The 20,873-nt window shown below is 40.5% G+C and overlaps 1 protein-coding gene across 3 annotated transcripts in view; it reads left to right on the plus strand.

Moving 5' to 3' along the window:
• slc8a2b (solute carrier family 8 member 2b) overlaps window positions 1-20,873 on the plus strand; it is a 212,441-nt gene that overhangs the window by 109,494 nt on the left and 82,074 nt on the right. For all 3 annotated transcript variants that reach the window (XM_026192630.2, XM_026192633.2, XM_080289336.1), the window contains one exon: window positions 7,984-8,009. The gene's annotated coding sequence lies outside the window, so the exon portion shown is untranslated. The remainder of the gene's footprint in view (window positions 1-7,983; window positions 8,010-20,873) is intronic.

The following is a 20,873-nucleotide window of genomic DNA, read 5'->3' on the forward strand; positions in this document are numbered from 1 at the left end:
AGTGCGACCGCCTTCGTCAAGAGCAAGAGCAGAGAGGGCAGGGTAACAACAAAGCTCCAGTCTTTTTCAGTAATTTCTTTCATTGTTGAATTTGGGGGAAAATCAAATATTTAAGACACTCTTTTCTTCTCCTGGTGTTTCACTCGTGTTGGCAATTCAAGAATTATAAAGATCCTTCTTCAGAATCTGGTGTCAAGGATTTTAAATGGGTCTTTAAATGGGTGCAGCTTATTTTCAGCACCAGTGGCAGCATTTCTCTGAGGATAGCAATGTCAGGTCACTCTGTCTTTCTAACACTTTGGTCCAGACTTAAATATCTCAGCAGCTATTATAGGAACCCTGGTACAAATTGGAACTCGAAATTCAAGCTTCATGGTCTCATACTTTGGGGTATTACCTTATATCCTTAGTGATCTCCTAACTTTTCACAACTACAAGGACAAGTTTTCTTTTTTTTTCCAGGAAGTATCTCAAAATCTACATGGATGAACGTGGTCCAAATTAATTTAACTCAATTCAGTTTGATTTTATTTATATAGTGCCAAATCAGCTTAATACTGTAAGGTAAAAACCCTACAATAATACAGAGGAAACCCAAACAATCAGATGACCCTCAGTGACCAAGCAGTTTGCTGACAGTGGGAAGGAAAAAAAAACCTTTTACCAGGAAGAAAGAGTGTTTTTTTATTTTATTTTAAGAGACATTTGTGGCCGTCTTGGGAGGAATTCTAATAAAGTTGGTGATTTAAATCATTTTTTGTTTTTACTGAATGCAGTTCTCAGGCTCTCAGTAGCGTTTCCATCATTACAGGAAAATCTGCACTCTTTAGATGTGTTCACTGACCGTGGCGATTCCTTGTGTTGAATGGACTGGTTTTGACAGGATAAATCCTGGTGGATCTGAATGTTTAGTTTCCTGCAGGTTTTTTCTGCACACAATGAGAGAATTTTTCTCCCTCACTGTCGTCCCACCTCATCAGCAAGACAACACTTGTAATTCTGTCCATAATCACAACAGATCCTGATTTTGTTAAAATCAGGATCTGTTGTTTATGCATGACCATCTGGACTGCTTAACTGTGGTAAGTCTTTCAGTATAGAGCAGAAAGCTGCCAGCTTGATTCACCAGACTGGTGGAGAATATCCACGCTGTGAATGTGTAACTCTCACTCAGATGTGCAGTTTGTTCCTCTGTGGGTTTGCCTTTTGAGCTTTGGTAAGTTTGTCTTTATTCGTGGCTGCTCACTGTCCCTGGAGTTTTGTTTTGGCATTTTTCTGATATGTTTTGCTCTGCTGGTGATTGATGGACCAAAAGTGTGTCTGAACTCATCTCTGAAGGCTTCCACTCACTTTGAACTCACTCTCAGCACTTCGTGTCAACCAGAGTCATTGCTGTTGACATTTAGCACCCACGGGCCAAACCGGGGTCATTGTGACTGATGCAGGGCGAGCAAATTCATAAAGAGACTCAGCCAATGGACTTGTCAGAATAGAAGAAATGAGAAGCCTCAGAGCTGCAGCGCTGCGTCGTCTGTGCAGGACCATAACAGCGAGAGCAGCCTTCATTTCTCTGCAGCGCTCCGTGCTTTACCCTGCAGCCTGAAGGTTTTCAAATAAATTGTGTCAAGAGCTCTTTGGTGCTTTCACGGAGATACTTTATCCATTTAACGGTTGCATTATGACAATTTACAGTATGTATGCATACATATCCTGCCATGAGCTGAAATTCTTTAAGCTCTTTAACAGGTGTGCATAACGCTTTTATACATCCATCTACGTCTTTGCTGCAACTATTTGCATTGAAATGAAGGCACCAATTTAAAAGTTGGATTAGGATGCAGGAAATGTTTGATTCGTTCTCATTGACGCGTCACCTGGACATACCATTTTAGAACTGAAAGCAGATATCTGTGCTTCTAAAGCTGTTCTCTATCCTCTTGAATACAGGAAAGAACAAATAAAACAAAGCTTTTGCAGATTTTACATTTGTATTGGATATTTTTCCTCTCTTCAAGTTTTATTTCTCATTAATTTTTTATATCTCCCCCAAGTAAACAACTGTATTTATTCTCTGGGGTTTTTTTTTAATTCACTTATTTAAATTTCATTCAAATTACTTAGAACCAAAAATATCTTTGAAGACTCAGCAGGTCTCTGTACGCTTTCAGTTTTGCACTGTCATTATAGTTTCGGAGGCTTCAGCCATGCCACAGTACTAGCATATTGATGGATTACCCCTCACTGGAAGACTTAATGTTCTTTATTCAGCTGCCAACGTTTCATAAATGTGAAAGCGGATCATCTCTCCTCAAAACTACAGAGACTGCAGCTGTTTCTAATCAGTAAATCAGTGACCTGGCTCCCTGTAAATGTGCTGATGAGAGCTTTGGCTTCCTCCCCCGAGGAAAAAACAGTCTCCTGAATAAAATCTCCAGGAGACTGTTTTTTCCAACTTCTTAGATTGTGGCAATAAAATGTTTAGGTGAAAGGCGGACATTTATATAGAAAGATAAATTGCATATTTAGAGAATAAAGTGAATTCTCATTAAGGTTTGATGGTTTCTTGCTTGCTAATATAGATGAAGGTTAACAATTATGACTGCATGCAAGAGCAGCATGATTTAATTTTTTAAAACAGTTCATGTAATAATTGTGTTTCGGTTATAAAGCTGAATGTTTCCGCTAAGAAAAGTTTTTTGGGATTGATGCACTTTTTGACTCTCTTGTGGAGAGTTGGATTAGAAGATTGATGCTGCTGCTGCCAGCAGTTGGCTAACCAAGCTTGGCATTGGGAATGAAACGAGGAAGCAGCTAGCCTGGCGATTTTCAAAAGTACAGTCGTGAGTGTAAATTATGACTCTATTAGTGCCTGACAGCTATATCAAACACAGGTCCACACTGCCTCTTGTAAAACGTCAGCATTTATTTTTTACATTTCCATTTATGAAAAAAAAAAGATATAAGGATTGCTGAGCTTCAGAGCTGCTAGACTGAAATATGCTAAGTGGTTTTCCCAGTTAGCATTGTTGCTAACCCTCACTGAGAGACTCCAGAGTTTAAAATTTGGTTAAAAAATATGCCAAGCTAGGTCTCAATATAACCGACCTGGTTGAGCAATTAATCCAAATGTTGACGACTACTTCAGAGGACTAAGTTTGCATTCATACTGTCCACTCACAGCCTTTCTTAGATGGTGTACTATATAATAAAGACTTAACAAAGTTAATTCTCATCTTGCAATGTTCTTTACTGATGCATAATAGAGTTTGTGCCCAATGGCATCAACTTTGGCACGCTGATGGCAATAAATATGTTAAATATCAAACTGCATTTGAAACAAAGTAAGTCAAAACAGTTCAGAAATGTTGATCTTTACCTTTAAATACATGAAATATGAAACGTACTTTCTTTCCCTTCATTAAATCTGCATTCATAATGCATACATGTCATACATGTTCCTCATGTTTGCACAGCACATTCATGATATCTCTGCTTCGTGTAAAGTCTGTTTGTTAATCTGATATTACAGATGCAAAGACTGGAGACTGTGAGACACTAAAAAATACTACTGGTTACCAGTGCTACTCCTCAGCCTTCTAGTAGATAAACCTATGGTATCAATTTAGAAACCCTGCATCACCTTGGCTTGATGCATGCTCAATCATCCAGGTAAATAAACCCCAAAAGGTTGATTCTGTTTATCTGGATGTAGTGTTCTCCCACTGAAAACGCTACAACCAGATGAACAGAATCAACCATTTGGGACCTACATCACATTATTCTCACGTTCTAGTATTCACAAGATTGTCAGAAAACTTGACCTCTGATCTTAAAGGTCAATGTCTTGGATTCAAATTCGTCCAAAATCTTTCGTACACCTTTGGTATCAATTTGAACCTCCTGCGTCGCCTGGTTCTTGAGTTATCATATTCACAAACTTGGATTTCCAAGCTGCCTGCCCGCCTCACGGCCTTTTACGTCAGAGGGATAAAGAGTGTATCCACTTAGGCAGGTCAAGGCTAAGTGGATATGTTTATATGCATGGCCATCAAACTCAAAGTGTTGGTCCGGGGATGTTATATCCCATTTTATAGAGAACAGTCTCTGCTGGTTTGGAAAGTCTGAAGCTCCAGTATTTAAAGCAGCCACAATTAAGGAAATGCCTGCACCTTTTATCTCTGAGAGATAGTGTGAGCAGTGAGTAAACCGCAGTTTTACTGGTTGGACTTTCACCAAAATTAAGGGTCTGACCAAGACATCTGTCCATTTTTAAAACTTTTTTGTGAGGAGATTGCTCACAGTTGAATTGTGGCACAAAATACTTGAGAAAATTACTTTATTTTTTCTGATACTCCTCATCCCCTGTGTCATGCTCTCTGCAGTAACACAAAAACAAAACACTTGAGTCTGTTTGAAGCTGCTTCAGCCTATCGTCACTTTATTAAGGGACACCCTGAAACAAAGGGTTCTCATTGCCATGACAGTCAAATAGGTACGGACTGGCCTTATTATCCCCATTGTGGAAAAACCTGACTGGAGAAAATGAATTGTTCTGTACACTTTAAAGGCTTTTTCATTTTCAACATGTTTGACTCAACCTTTAGAAATGCTGTCAGATGGGTCAGCAGCTAAGAGCGGTGATGTGCTGCATAACTGCACTTTACCTCATGTAACAAGGGAAAAAAGAGAGCCATGCTGGTTTGAAGAGCACTGTGATTAGAGAGACAGCTCCGAAGATCTTTTGGAGTGGTGAACTATGGCATCTTTTCTCCTGATGAAATGCATCAGTAACGAAAGTGTTGGCAGTCAACCTTTAGCTGAGACCTTTACATCAGCTGTTCTCTGAGCAGAGAGCGAGGAGAAAATCTAATTTTTATGAGTGTCACATGCAAGGTTACCGCTCCTTTATTACACCTACAAAACACACCTGAGGACTGTGGAGAGCTTAGCTTTATCAAAGCAACAACTTCAACACCTTTACAGGTTGTACAAACCATTTTATATGCACCATGTAAACATGTCATGGTCCAAGGGTTGTTTTTAAGTTTTGGATTCAGATCTTTTTCTCCTTTTGTCTGCTCCCTTTAGATATCGCCACCACAGATCATCTGCCACTATCTCACCCTATTGTTTGAATCATCGTCATCTGTCACACTAACTCCCTCCATGAATCATCTCTCTGGCTTTTCTTCTTTCCTGTTCCCTGTTAGTTATTGGTTGTTTGTTCCCTTCCGGTTTTGCTTTGGTGGTTGGTTTGCGTGATGTCTTGTTTGTGTCATGTAATATGAAGTTTAAATTAGTTTTCAAGCACAATCAAGTGTTTTGATTGTACATTCAAACCTGGTCAAACTCAGGAAAGAGGTGTGATTTTCAGCGTGTAGTCTGTCCTCTCGGTCTGCTGAGTTACATCACATGTGTTGACTTGCAGAGCAGTTAGTCGTCTCCTTCTTTCCATCTCAGACCGGCCGCCCCTCTCAGCAGATAGACAGCTATTGATAGAGTAAAGAAAAAGCTCCATCTGCCTCTTAATACAGGATAAGACTGTGGGAGGAAGGATGTGGGGCTTAATCTCTCTGTCTTTAATTGTGTCCCAAATCAGACAGATCCTCAGATTTTTAGACCGGCTACAACAAAAAAAAGCCTAAAAAGATCTCTTTTCTCAAATATTAAGATATTTGATCAATAAGACCCTCGGTATGTTATATTTTATCCTCTCATCATCAGTCAGTTATGCAGTGTTAAGTTGATACATCACATAAGTACAGAGAATTTGAATTTAGGTTTAAAAAAACACTATGAGAAGCAAATATTAAAGATTTTTTATTCCCTCTCAGTGGAAAAAGGATGCAGCACATTTTGTTTTAAATATGCACGTCTACAAAAGAAATCAAATTTAATTCAGAAAGCCCACAATCTTGATACAAAAACAAGCTTTACTTAGAGTATAAAGTTACCAGAACCATAGAGGCAAACAAACAGAGCAGGCAGAAAGAGTCTGAGAGAGCTAAAAGCACAAAGTCAGCCTGGCAAAGAGGGAGTGGTGAGAGGTTTCAGTGGAATCAGGTGAGCAAAGGGTGATGCAGCAGGTGCAAAGGAGGTACAGGTGGGGGTGACTGCCACGAAGAGACATGACAGTAGATTAGAAGAAGATAAAAACAGACTTAACAGATGTCTGAAAGACAAAAGAAACTAGTGTTTCTGAGTAAACACTGTCAATCCAGTTTTAAAGGGTTTACATGGTATAATTCATTGTGGTTTGAAGCTGTGTTTAATTTTATTCAGAAAGGCAAAATAATTATGTGAATATAATCTATAGCATCAGAATTTTCACCAGCAGAATTTTAATGGAACTGTGGTCAGGCTACTTAATCCATATATCCATTTATTTATCCATTTATATATTTTATACATTTAGCCATGTATTAAATCTGTTATTATGAAATGCGATTCTAGAATTTATCTATTGGAAAATGTGTCAGCCAAACCAGGGTTTATGGTTTTGGACCCTCTGGGGATCCACCGGGAGTGCTACAGGGGTGCAGGGTATCTGGTCTGTTGTCATGAGCCATTCGGTCCCTGCACAGTTATAGTGAGACCTGGTCCTTCATCCCATCAACACGTCGGACACATTCCAGATTTTTGTGGATAGAATTTCTATGCATAGCCAAGTATGCAAGGTCACCCCTCTGCTTTCAGTAGATGATGTGCTTCTGCTGACTTTATCAGCTGGTAACCTTCAGCTCCCACTGAAGTGGTTCACAGCTCAGTGTGAAATGTGGGAATTAGAATTAGTGTGACAGAAATTAGTTTCCTCTAAAAGGTGTCTGGGCTCTCCTGTAGTGATTCAGCCATAAAGGAGGAAATCACAGTAGAGCCGTGACTCCTCCACATCAAAGGGAGTCAGTTGAGGAGGTTCGGGCATCTGACTAGGATTCCTCCTGAATGTCTCCTGGATGAGGTATGTGTCCTACAGGGAGGCAGACCCAGGACTCGCTGTAAGGATCTGTCTCTCAGCTGGACTAAGAATCACTCAGTGTTCCCGTCGAGGAGGTGGCTGGGGTGAAGGAGATTTGAGCTTCTCTGCTTAGAAGGCTGCCTCTGCAAACAGGAAGTGACAGAAGATGGATGGATAGATAAGGAGAGATTATCTGCATGACATTTTAAGGACTTTTTGTTGTAACCATGGCAACACTTTTATGAGTGACTTGGTGATTTAAAAGGTTAGACTATGTTTTTCCTGGTAAAACTCACACTGTTGAGCATGAGTCCTATCCTATCTTACCAGCATGAGGAAAATCCAACCATAACTTAAGGGTGGAGACACCTGTTTGTTTGCCACTGTGGGACAGTAAAACTCTCTTAAAACCAGAATGTTATCACAAGTTAAAAATGATTTCTTCACCCCAGTCAGCAAGCAATCTCTTTTTTAATCTGCAGTGGAGGACTCAGATTTACCAAAACTGAAAATATATGAAAAATCAACCTAATGTATCAGTTCAGGGATACATCTGTCTCACCCTGCGTCTCTTCATTGGTCCCTCTGCTCCTGTAACATCTGCTGCTGTGGCAGAAAAACACTGCACACACATACCACACACAGAAGTGTGTGCGTATTAAAGTTTATGCTCATAATCCATGAAGATGATAATGCACCTAATTAACTGACACCTATACACATGAGATGTCATGACTGACCTATATTACTACTTGCCTATTTCTTAAACACTCTCTATGCCCCCTTTATTTTTCCCTCCATCTGTCTCTCGTGGTAAATCCCTCTCCCTCCTCCTGTCCTTGAGCTGATGTGGGATGCTGCACTCCGTATTCATGCTTTTGTGTTTTTGGTGCGCGCCTGTGGGAGTGTGCAGAGTTGTTAAGATGCTTTTAGCCATCGATGTTTAGGTCTTTGCTGCAAAATGTTCACGAAAACATCAAAAGTGAATGCAAACTCATCTGCTTTTCTTTCTCTCTCGTTCTCTGCAGCCTGCCAGGACCACCTGAGACTAGTGGTGAGTTTGCTCTCCTTCCCACCTTTTCTTCCCCTTTCTCCTGGGAATTGCAGTGATGGGGACAGACATTTGATGCTGGTCCACCTCATCTATACCATGTCGCAGAGTTAGAGTTTTATGGTTGAGAAATACTCGCTGTTTTCAAGACATTGTTGAGCCCGTTTGCTTTATTGCCTTGTGAATAATAGTCTGATGCACCACACATAAGGTTAGACCAGATCTACAATAACGATATTGGTCTTAATTCATTCTTTTTTCTTGCAAGTCGGTGGTGTGTACAGTAATCTGTAGGCAAAGGTCAAGAGTTTTTTCACCAGTTGTTGTTTGTAGTCTGAGTAACTACAAGTCCTTGTTATTGTTTTTTTTTAATCTGCATTCATAGTTAGATTATAAGAGGACAATTATCAGTTATCTATATGCACTAAAGGCTCCAGAACAGTGGCTTTTACCCCCAGAGGCTTAAACGGAGTATACACAGGAAGGCTTTAGCAGGATTGTGCTGATAACTGACCATCTCAATGAAATCTCATAGACTTGCAGTGATTACAAGCAAAACAAGCCTGGATTGACCACTATAGCGATCCACTGTCAGCTACAAAGGGATGGGAGCAGCAGTGGAGCTTTCAGCTTCTAACGGCAGCTTTTCCAGATCAGTTTGCTTGTGCCTAACTTAGAACTAATTTAGCTCTTATATATTTTGCTGTGAGACTGGATCTTATTCTCATCATTTTAATAGTTTATCACAAACTGTATGATGTAGCCTAACAGACACCTCTCTGTTAACTGCACATCTGTTGTGAATGTCCTGTTCAGTACCATTGATTCTGCCTTTGCATTTGCATGTTCCAGTTTAACCGGTTTTCATACTAACTGGTTGTGTTTGTCACCGTTTCAACTCGGTGTAGCAAACTCCAGATATTTCCACTCACAGACTTTAGAAGTGAAAATTGAAGGCTGAAAATATGTGTTTACGTTTTCCCCTCAGTTTTTGAATGGATCGATAAGCAAATAATAAATATCGCCTCAGTGTAAAAAAATAATTATCAAAGCCTCAAAATGAGGACTCGCAGATGTCAACAAATCCCTACAGGAAAATTGAAAAACCTATTGGAATGGGTGCGAAAGAAAGAGCAAGCTTGAGGGACAGAAGTAATCTGCATGTAAAACACCAGGACACAACCATAATGTAAAGCACAGAGATGAACGCTGGCAACGGCTTCGACCACTTAGGCTCAAGCAGAAATCAACCATGAGACACAAAAGACGCATAAAAATCTGCAGCTCTGTGAGATATTCAGTGACTCCACACTTACATTTTTTTTATTGATTTATACTCTGTTTAAATTTTACCATTCATTGTATAGAAAACGCACACACACCATACACAAACAGCAGTGAGTGACTTGCTGCACTTTTTGCACAAAAGCACTCAGTTCCACGCGTGTCAATGAATGGCCAAATAGCGTGAAGCCTTGAAGGGCTAATGCAATGCATTCTGGGTAACAGCCACTATGATGCCTCATTAGTTGTATCCCGCAGCGACCCAACCAAGTGATGAATGGGTGCTGTGTGGGGGTCATTACTGTGCTTGTATGCATGTGTGTGTCTTTGGATCACGTTGCTCTTGTTGTGTGTGTGTGTGTGTGTGTGTGTGTGTGTGTGTGTGTGTAAGACAATCTTTTACTCTGCTCTTTGTATGTGCGTGGGTGTTGGGTGTAATTGAAATATCTGCCACACACATTTACTGCATGTCTGTATTAATGGAGATCATCTCGTTCAGAATTTGCTGATGGAGCTCTGAGCTCAGGTCAAGGTGACAGGAACCCAGAGGGAAACTGCAGAACACTCAATTAAGGTGTCCAAATGAACCACCACCCTGAGCGCGTGCGCACACACCCACAGACACACACCCACACACCATGGTAACCCTGACTCTGCCAATATACGTATCATTTTTTTCCATTATTGCCATATTAGATAGTGCACTCCTCTCCCTGTCTCACTCTTTAATGTCTCTGCTCTCATCTTTTGTTTCTCTACTTCCCCCTCTCATTTCTTCATCTTTTCTGCCACCCAGACTCGTCATGTCTCTTTATTTACCCCTGTCAAGTTAAAGAGTATCCTTATACATTATTTATTTGTGTGCGTGTGTATATGAGTTGCTCGATTGAATATCTTCATTCCGATGTTGAATTCAGGTTATGCAATGTTCAAATTCAAAGACTTTCACTTTCAGACATGCTTGGACAGCAGAAGTTACAAACACTGGAGCTGTGCACAGATTATCCACTAAAATGTATTGTTACATAATTACACCAGATAACATGCTGCATAAACAGATGCTGGAACATCTGCATCATATTTGTGGCCATAAACAGCAGCGTTGCCATAGCAGCTTATCACCTACAACATACTTTATTGCGACATTAAAAATGAGTAACTGTTTTTTTAAAGCAGTGGTAATTTAATCAGTCCACATTTATCGTGCAGCACTTTTCCTGCAGGTGAGTTTAAAGTGCAGTGCTTATTGTTCAGACTGAACAATAAGACTGAACAATTGTATCCAAAATGAGCGATTAAATATAAATGAAATGAAATAAATGTAAACAAAAACAACAGAAATTGTATGAGTGTAACGTGAGGGTTCGTTGTGTGGTTCTGAATCTCACAGAACTATTAGAAACAGCAAGATGGAGATGGATAACTTACTCTCTGCACACCTTCTTGTGTACAGCCCTCGTGATACTTCACTGGCCGCTCAGAAGCCAGGAAATCCTACACTCAGATAAATGCAGGAAAACCAACTAGGTAGATTCAACACATACTTATTACTGCTTTGAAAGTGCATGTGTAAACATTCAGACATTCAGATACATATAAATATCAAAACGGTTAACCACCGAATGGGTACATAACTTGCTTCTACACTTTACATCTGTATGCACAGCTACTGGTTATCCCTAGCACATTTATACTTTAGGCTGAGCAACTACAATCTGAAATATGGCTCCAATATGTGTTTTAATAATAATTTTTATGATCATCTGTGTCAGCTTAACAGTTCTCATCAGAAACCCTAATAAAGTCAGCCATGTGCATGGAAAATGAAACAAAAGCCAAAGCAGTGAAACATATTCCATATTCCTATAGAAGAGAAGACATTACTTCCCTTTCTCTCACGAGAATTATGTCTTATTCCAACCTGAGCTCTTACTGCTTAAGGACACAGAAACACCAGAGTCTAAAGAATTGGTTAAAATTTTGTCTCTTTTGAAAGTTAATCATCTTTGATAATGTTACCATAACAAATGGAAACAAAAGAATTCATAGAGTTCAAGAACTCAGAAATGTGATGGATGGTAGAAAAGAAGGCGTTAGGTGAAACAGACGAGCCTGTCCTGAAACATAACCTCTGCCCTTTGTGAACTTCAGGACAGGAGAGGAAGCAATGGTGCAGAGAAGGAAGAAGAGAGGAGCTGAAAGCATGTAATGTCTTTGTAAGCCAGTTTTTTTTCCTTTTCTTTTGTTTTTTCCAAAGCTAACCGCTAATCAAGGACCTCAACAAAAGAATGTACAGTGAAATAAAATAAAAACGATTTCCTTCCTTCTCCTGTCATCTCTTGTTAGTCGTCAGGAACAACTGCACATTAAAATTCTGGAAACGTCATTATTCCCTTTAGCTGGTATTAACTGTGGAGTCTATCCAGTAGAGTTGTGTATCTAAATTATTCATGCGGCTTTGCTTGTACAGGTGTTAAGACTCAAAACAAAACGTCTCTCTGGATACGATGCAGAATAATTTTTCAGACTGCAAAGCTGTTATATTGTATTGGGATTCCCTCCTTCTACCATTTTGGTTGTAAAATAATTTATGAGGTGAAGCTTCTTCATACAGTCTGAACAATGCAGGGCACCATGGGGAGGGTGTGTGTGGGGTTGTGTCTTTCAGTTGGTATAATTAATCCCTTTCTGATCTCGTGTGATTCTGTTAGTAAAAAGTGAGCAAAGTGGACAGATTCAACATCGCTGAAAGAAATCGACAGTAAGAACTAAATTCCTCTGGCAGATTTTAATGATACACACCACCTATGATCAAAGAAAATAAGTTTTAAATTTCAATTCATTGTTCATAAAACTGTGCAGGGTGTGAAATAATTTTATAACACTTGAATTTGGAAGTGCGTGCGTGTCTCCTGTGAGCTGGGTGGAGTCGTTTTTGGGTGGGTTTTTATTGCTAATTAGCAGATAATGATATACTGTAGGTACTGCACTGTTAGAGTCCAGCTTTGCAGCCAGTTTTCTAACTGATGATTTAGCATTCAACCCTCTGGTCTAAATACACCTCTGGTTCCAAAAAACAAGAACAGCAACAACAGCAGACAAGATGCTAACACACAACTGTCAGAACCCAGAGTGAGACTGATATGAAGAAAATGTACTTTATTGGTCCCCGTGGGGAAAATCCCTCTCTGCATTTAACCCATTCACTCAGTGAAGCAGTGGGCAGCCACTGGGCACCCGGGGAGCAGTGTGTAGGAACGGTACCTTGCTCAGGGGTATCGAACCCCCGACCTTCTGATCATGGGGCCACCACTCTACCTACTGAGCTATCCCTGCCCTTATCCCTGAGTGCTTATCTGTTAACAAACTTTATTTCAGAACGATACTTTTACTGCGCATTCACACAGTTCTCTGGACATGTTCAGTGAAAAATGGATAGTGCTATAAGCTTTAGATGTCTGAAAATATCTGATGGAGGTAAATCCAAAGCTTGGACTTTGAGCTTCTGGGTCTAGGTCGAGACTGCTGAGACAAATGAAATGGTTCTGATGAAAGCCAAGGTGGAATTGACTCACATAGAGGTTCGCAGGCACAATAAACAGCTGCTGAGGTGAATCCGGGTGTAAATTGAGGTCTGTGATTAATTTGACCTGTGGGCTTTAGTCAGCACGAACAGACACACGTTATATGGACAGGATGCCTCTAGAGACAAGTAAGAGACGAGTTTAAAAGAAGAGAGGATCGATATTTAGATGCTTCTCACGTCTCTATTATTGTGACCAGCAGGCATCTTTTAGAGCTGAGGAGCTGCAGCTGTTTGGCCTCTGCCGCTCTGCTGGTAAGTCTCCATCAGTCATGTTCACAGGTATAATTATAGCTCTTTGGTTTGTGATCGGCAGGCTGGGCAGCAAATCAGTCGCAACCCCAGAATGTTATATTACTTTTAGGGCTTTTTCAAAACTTTTAGTTTTCGTCCAATAAACCCCAATTTTGACATTTTGTGTCACTAAACAGTTTTCAGTGTACTGGTCTTACTATTATCCCTGCAGTGGAACCGGATAGCCTGTCTAAGAGTGGATGAATCACAGGGAAATTATGTGCTGAAATTTTTATCTCATTGATGCCAGTTAGTCTTTTATCACTGTGGACTATGTTCACACAGCATCGGAGGGTCTCGGGAGGTTAAGTGGCCGTTGAAGCAAACAGTTTATCAGACTGCTTCTTCACATTCAAGTGCTCAGCTAGAAAAAGTAAGGTGGCTTTTAATGTAAAGCAAGAGTTTGTAACAGTGCGTGGAGCCAGCTGCAGTCTGTTATAAGAAAAGCAACTAATGCCGAGGATTTTTCAGCACTCTAACATTTTTTCATCTTTTGCAGTTCCTACGAACTTTTAGATAAAGAGCTGTAGGCTGAACACCTCCAGCTCTTCAGGAAGGTCACAAACTTTTTAACTGTGCTTTGCGTTTTTTTAAAAATGCATCAGATCAGATCAGCTGCTCATATTGCGACACCAAACCAGACTGTTAACCTGCTGTTTGCCTCTGCTACCTGCTGTAATCGCTATGCATTTAATTCTTGAAGAGTTCAGCTGTTCATTTTGAATCAGCTTTATTGAGGAGCAGCAGAGATTTCTTAAACCCTTTTAGACTGTGGATTTATTTCTGAAAGGAAATCAGAGGATTAACGATACCTGTGCTGGTCAGTGATTTAAATGCAATCTAGTGAGTGCATGTGGGTCATTATTCACCCTCATCACAAGACTAATTACACTCACAATTAGCCTCCATTTCTCTGTGAACCTCGTGGCCCTATTGTAATTTAAATCTAGAGGGATACCCTTTTTTTCCATCACAGGAGAGCTGCCTCTTCTGTCCCTTCTTTAATCAGCATTGTGTTAAATTACATTTTTGCTTTTTTGCCAGAGGAAAACAGTGATTTGGGCAGCACACCAGAATAAAAAATAAGTCATCTGGAGAGAAATCATCAGCTCACCAACTGCTGTCACGTAAATTGTCTTTTAGTCTTGCAGAATGATTGTCACATTTTATCGAAATCACTATGGTTAAAATGTTGCATATATATGTAAAGAAGCCCCGTGTTTCATATGTCCTGCTCAATAACTGAGAGACCAACATATTTACTGTGGGCCTGAGTTACAACAAAGCTGACTTAGACATGATGAAGCAACAACTTGACTAATACACATTGTCTCATAATTAGTAGTTAACAATATGAACCTTAAGCTACAGTCCCACACACCAACGCAGATCTCTGTCCTAATGGGGACACACATACGATCTTCTGTTTTTGGCTATTAATGAACAAAATAAAGTTGGAAACCAGTTCAAAGACACTTCAAAGTGATCACCTCTGAAACATGAGCAGGTAGATGTAGAGACTTCTGCCTGACTGCTCATCAGTTTGTTACCTGTTGAAGTTCAGGCTCTGCTGAGCTGTGGTCAGCACTGACTCATCGCGCTTCATCATCACTCTGGGTTGTTGGCTAGTTTTGTGTTAGCATGCTGTCCGTGCAGATGCTCACAAAGAGCTGGAGTTGTGTTAGCAGTGTTTCTGTGCTGCATGCAGTTGCACTTTATCATCACGCTCTTGTTTTTTTCAGCAATAAAAATAAAAGTAATGTTTATATCGCCGCTCCTCAAAATCTGTATCGCCCTACTGCTCCACCATTTTCCTCCTCCTTCACATGAACTGAAATCTTTCTGCCTGTGCAGAAAACTGAAGAGCCTCTGAGCGTCCTGTCAGGCAGGATACGGTACTTTAATCTGGGGCAGTAGAACAGATGTAGCCTCAAATCCATATTTACTGTCTTTTTGTCATTGTTGTTGTTTTATTGGGGCGTTTTTTGGGGGAAGATTTTTCTCTGTGGACTGAACTCCATTCATACCGAGTTGCTGCAGGCTTTGTGCTCAGTGACCATTTAAGGCAGGATTATAACAGAAACTGCTCTCAGAAACTGTCAGCTGCAGCAGCTCAGTGGAGCTGGAGCACGTTTCACTGCAAATGGCTGCCTGCAGTACATTTTTAAAAAGAACAGCTTTGACATTTAAATGGTCATAAATCTTTTATTCTCTATAGTTTCTAACGTGGCATATATTCTGAACTGGCACATGTGCACAACTACCTGGAAAGCAAATAAGGAGTTGAGCTGGAAACTTGGGAAATGTGAGACATAAAAGGAGCAGAGAAAGAGGAAGGGAAAGCTTTATGCCCTGTAGCCGCCAACTACAGTATAACCCTGCAGATGCACACAGAGAAACAAATGTACTCACAACCAACACACACACACACACTCAGTTGTAATCCTCCGACTGTGGAGCTGCTTGTCCACACCCTCAGGACTAAAACTGTCTTTTAAATACAATAAAGTATAATCCTGTGAGCAGACATGCACACCAAGCAGCATTTTTTCTGCTCTTCTTTCACTGTTTTTAATTCTTATTTTATTTTCAGGCCTCAGTTTATCCATTGATCTGCTTTTACACTGTATTCATGCAGCTGCTGCTCTTGTTTTGAATGACCTGCTGTGCACTGAAAATGAGTTTATACATCTCAAGCAGATGGCTTGCTGTCTTAGTTCGAAGCTTTTGAGGAGAACTGAACAAATCATGGGCTGAAGAACTAAATGATCGATTTTATCAGTGTTACAAACGGTGAGCTTAATTTCTGTGATGCTGGAAACAAAGTAAACAGTTAAAACAGCAAAGAGCCGGACGTGCATATCCCCCTTTTAAAAAATTCAGTACTTCAGGTTTGACAGACAGATGGACCTCAGATGCTGCTGGAGGTGAAAATCAGTCTGTTGTGTTTTACTGCATTCTGCATGGGAAACCTTCACTTCGTACGACACTTTCACGATGAGATCACAATGTAAACAAAAGGGAAAATGCAATGATTTGTAACAAATTACGGTGTCCAAGCGTGTTACTGTTTTTTCTTACGTAAACTTACATTTGTCTCCAACTGTGGTGTCTTACCTCTGCTTTTATTAACAGTGTTTGGGCACTGTGTTTGCTGTAGAAGTCAAAAGGACATGTTTTCTGCGGTGTTCCTGCTTAATACCAGATTTTTGCTGATGAATAATTCTGGCTTTCCTCGACCATATTTTTGTTTTTTAACGTATTTAATGTCAAACTGATGACTGAAGTGCAGCACTTGGATTCTCACTGTGGAGACAAGCTCGTGGGTTATGTACAAAATGTGGTTTGGCATTATCTTGCCAAAATAATAAATGCCTTGTTAGCAGTGTATGTTACTCCAGAACCTTTAAATATTCAGTATTAATAGAGCCTTCAGAGTTAGTTACCCATTCCATACTCACTAATGTATCTCCACATTGTCCTCATCTGTGGCTTTTGAACTGCTTGGGGAAACTGTGGTTTTCCACACTTTTTTTTTTTTACATCTTAGAACTAAATACAGTGTAAATGCACAACAGAGTGTTTTACACAGTAACAAGACATTAATATAAAAAGAAACAGGAGATAAAAAACTGAACACTGAAGCACTAAAAATAGCAAAGATAAAGAGCGATATAGGATTGGGATGTATCTATTTTTATTATAAGAGCACTGACGCGACACGTGAGCAACAGAAAGACTTTAAAGTAGTCGAAGTAAACATGACAAATTTCGGGCTCCCGTCTTTATAGAGCTGTTTTTTCCTCTGTGTGCTGTCAGTGGATTCTGAAGCTTTGGCCTATCAAACATTTCTTTATTGGGATTTTCAGTCACGCTCTCGCCAAAGTCTTGAAGCTGTTTTAGAGCCACAAACACTTTTTTTTTGTATTTTAAAGTCTGTGTTTTTTTTAAGGGGGGGCTTTGGATTTGATGACATTCACCTTTTGTGTATCTCTGTAATGTGAGATGACACTGATTGTCTCCTTCTAGCCAACAAGCCTCAGCAGACATAGAGAAAATGATTGTTGAGAGACCAATTTGCTGTGTTATTCAGCCTCAGTCGCAGCTAATAAGAGTTTCTGTGTGTGAAGAAGAGGGAGAGATTGGAAAAGAGAGCACGTTTGTGAGGCTCTCTTTGTTATTTGTCCCTCACTGTGTGTTGCTCTGTCCCAGAGGACAATGGGTCAGATTTTATAGCGACAGCGAGGTGCTCGTGCTGTAGAATCACTCCCGATTCATGCAAACGGCTGTACAACAATCTGAATCTAAGGTGATACAATGTTTTTTCCTTCAGTGTAAGTTTGACTGAATTAGCAGTTACAAAACTGAAGCAGAATCAGGGTCAGAATCAGATTTGCATCTCGGAAGCCAATTTCACACCTGAAATGTGTGTGAACCTGCATTTCCAACCTGCCATTATTATTTATTTAGTATTTAGTATTTATTTATTTATTGTCATTGTCAAGAACAATGAAATTGCGTTTGGGGCTTCCATACAACCCAAAAAAAAGAAGAAAATAATAAATAAATACCCCTTAAAACCCAAGTGTACATATTTAACCCAGTGTGACTCCAATGCAATAAGACAATCCTTAGCAATAATGTTCGTAGAAATTCAGACAAAGACCTGAGAAACATGACAAAATACAACAATGCAACCCATTCAATATTATTGTACTGTGAGATATGATATCAGATATGATAGTTATCTATTTAAGAAAGAGGGGGGGGGGGGGCAGGAGGGGGAAGAGAATAAAGATATGATGCACCAATGCAGACCAGTTCATTGCTATTAAGAAGTTGGATATGGTTATTGTCCGTGAGAGGGGGGCAGAGAGTTCAGGAGCCTCACAGCCTGTGGATACAGGCTGTTGGCCAGTCTGGATGTTCTGGCCTGTATAGACCTGTACCTTCTCCCTGAGGGCAGCAGATGGAAAATGTGGCGCGCAGGGTGATGTTGGTCCCGCAGGATACTGTGCACCCTCCTCAGACAGCGAGTGGGGAAGATATTACTGATCTCTGGCAGACTTGTTCCAATAATTCTGCCAGCTTCCTTCACCACCCGCTGGAGTGCTTGCTGATCGGCCTTGGTGCAGCTGGGGAACCACACTAGAAATCCATACGTCAGAACGCTGCTGATGGCACAGTTGTAGAAGTTCAACATCAGAGATCTGGGAATGTGTGCGCTCCGCAGTCTCCTCAGGTAGTAGAGGCGCTGTTGGGCCTTCCGTACAACTGAGGTGATATGGTTGCCCCAGGACAGGTCCTCGGTCACAGTTACCCCCAAGAATTTAAAACTGCTCACCCTCTCCACCGCCTCACTGCCAATGAAGAGAGGCAGATGGTTGTTATGACCCCTCTTCCGGAAATCTACAATGATCTCCTTGGTCTTTTTGGTGTTTAAGACCAAGTTATTGTCGTGGCACCATGACTCTAGTTGTTGCACCTCTGTCCTATAGTTTGTCTCATCGTTGTTGGATATAAGTCCGAGCACTGTAGTGTCATCTGCAAACTTAACAATGAGATTGGACGCGCAGGAGGAAATACAGTCATGGGTGAAGAGAGTGTATAGCAGAGGGCTCAGAACACACCCCTGAGGGGCACCGGTGTTGACCACAAGGGTGGAAGAGGTATTATGAAGTCTGTGTGATGTTAGCATGTGTCCTTTGGATTCACAGCTAGCGAGTGGGCGTGGTGTTTGGTGCATGCCCCATCCAGGCAGCCCATTCAGCTCAAGGTCACAGAATAGTTCCAGTTGCACAGATGCATTTGAAGTAGAGGATATCCTGCCATGTGCTGCACATGAGGGAGGAAAAATATGAAAACGACTTTTCCTGCATTACACCTGGGGACATTGCAGTGTTTACACTTTTCTGCTGAGTTTTTGTGTTCAGTAACATCACAAATATCGTTTAAACAAAAAACAAGGAGACCAAGAAAACATCTATTTTGTCTTTATGGAAGTTTTATAGGGTTGACTAGACCCTGCTGGTGTGCAGAGACAGATCGCAAATGCAATGAACTCTTCTGAATCCTCGAGGAACATTTGACTGCAGTGTCCCATTATTTTAATAACTAAAGATAAGGAAAATTAATTTATTATAGTGAGATATTTTAATGATTAATGTCTTCATTATGTCAGCGTGCTTCAAAATGTAACTGAGTGAGACAATGAACAATAACTAACATCTAACAATGGTGAATATTGCTTTCTTCTTCAGTACTGGGCACAGGTCCTTCATAAAAGCTAAAAAATGTCCAGAGTTTATAAAATATATTTTTCCATTCTGGTCACAGATGCCGTCTCTGGGCACCACAACACTGCCATCAAAGTAGTCATAGTTATACTATCAAATTTTCTATAAAGAAATCGAATTATTAAAAGTAGAAACACCACCAAGCAGTTGGTCGTGTCTGATCCTAATGAGGCTAAAATCCAGTCATATCAAATGCAAACGCAATGACTATCATCCACATGCACGTCACATTTATCATCTGTAAACGAGCTGCTCGCGATGAACAGAGTAGGACGGAGCTGCGCAGTAATAAGGTGGCAAGAAACGATGTGAAGATAAGGTCATGAAGTGCTGCAGGTCAATACCTCTGTGTGTTTAGACTGAATTTAATTACAAGTAGACATGTGCCGAGATTTAAACAAACTCAAAAGCTTCATGCTTCTGTGACTTTTACCAAACACCTAGACTGAATATGTGTGTTGAATTACAAGCAAATTACCTGAGAAAGATCAGATTGCGGTTCAGTTTTAAACAAACGGCCTCATTTGTTTAAATCGATGCAACCCTCAGCGTTATTACCCAGAAGTGTCACTGGCTCTTTTTTCTGGAGCACTAGATTAATGAACACTTAACCCTATCAAAACGAATAGCTCGCATGCATACTGTCTGGGCCAGCAGCAGGTAAAGAATGAGAGGAAGAGTGTGGATACTGGATTCGATCATTATTTTGGTTTCAACGTTCGCATTTTTAACAGCTCAATGCACAGTGGTACTTTTCACCTGAGCCATATTTCCCCTCTTTGGGGGTTTAAATTATAAATGCAAACAGAAATATTCATTTTTAAGAATGATTGCTACAAACTGTGAAATGGCTGCAGTGGACTGAGCAGTGGCCTGTGTCACAGTTCTTGCTCAGATTGTTGTGTGACTGAGCGTAGAAACAAACGATCTGCCCGGCACACATCATGATTCTCCACTGAGGACACTTGTTGGTAGCTAAACTAATCACTGCTCATGCTGCTTATTTTATAGACGCTGACTTTCAGGAAACTTTGCAGTTGCATGCAGTGGTGAATCACCCAAAGGACTAATATGGAGGGAAAAAAGGCATTTCAGTTTGATGGTCGGGTATATTTATTTGAACTTGGGCACTTTCCAAAAACCAATCCAAATAATAGAGGATGAGTCACAAAGGATGGAGGCAGAGATGAAGAGACAGCTGGTGTTTCTGCACTGATTGCAGACTAAAAAGAAAAAGTTTTGGTCCAAATATTGAATTTCCAGTTTGATGGGCACTGCAGTCCTGCAGATTGTTTTTAACTTCTCTACTCAGCTCTCTACGGGTCGGATTGTGCAAACTGGGTTTTGGCATAAAAGTACTGACCAGATTCTTGTAGTGAACTCGAAGATTTTTGCGGTGATCTGAACCAA

The sequence above is a fragment of the Astatotilapia calliptera genome, chromosome 14, assembly GCF_964374335.1.
Source record: "Astatotilapia calliptera chromosome 14, fAstCal68.1, whole genome shotgun sequence".
In the NCBI taxonomy this organism is placed as follows: domain Eukaryota; kingdom Metazoa; phylum Chordata; class Actinopteri; order Cichliformes; family Cichlidae; genus Astatotilapia; species Astatotilapia calliptera.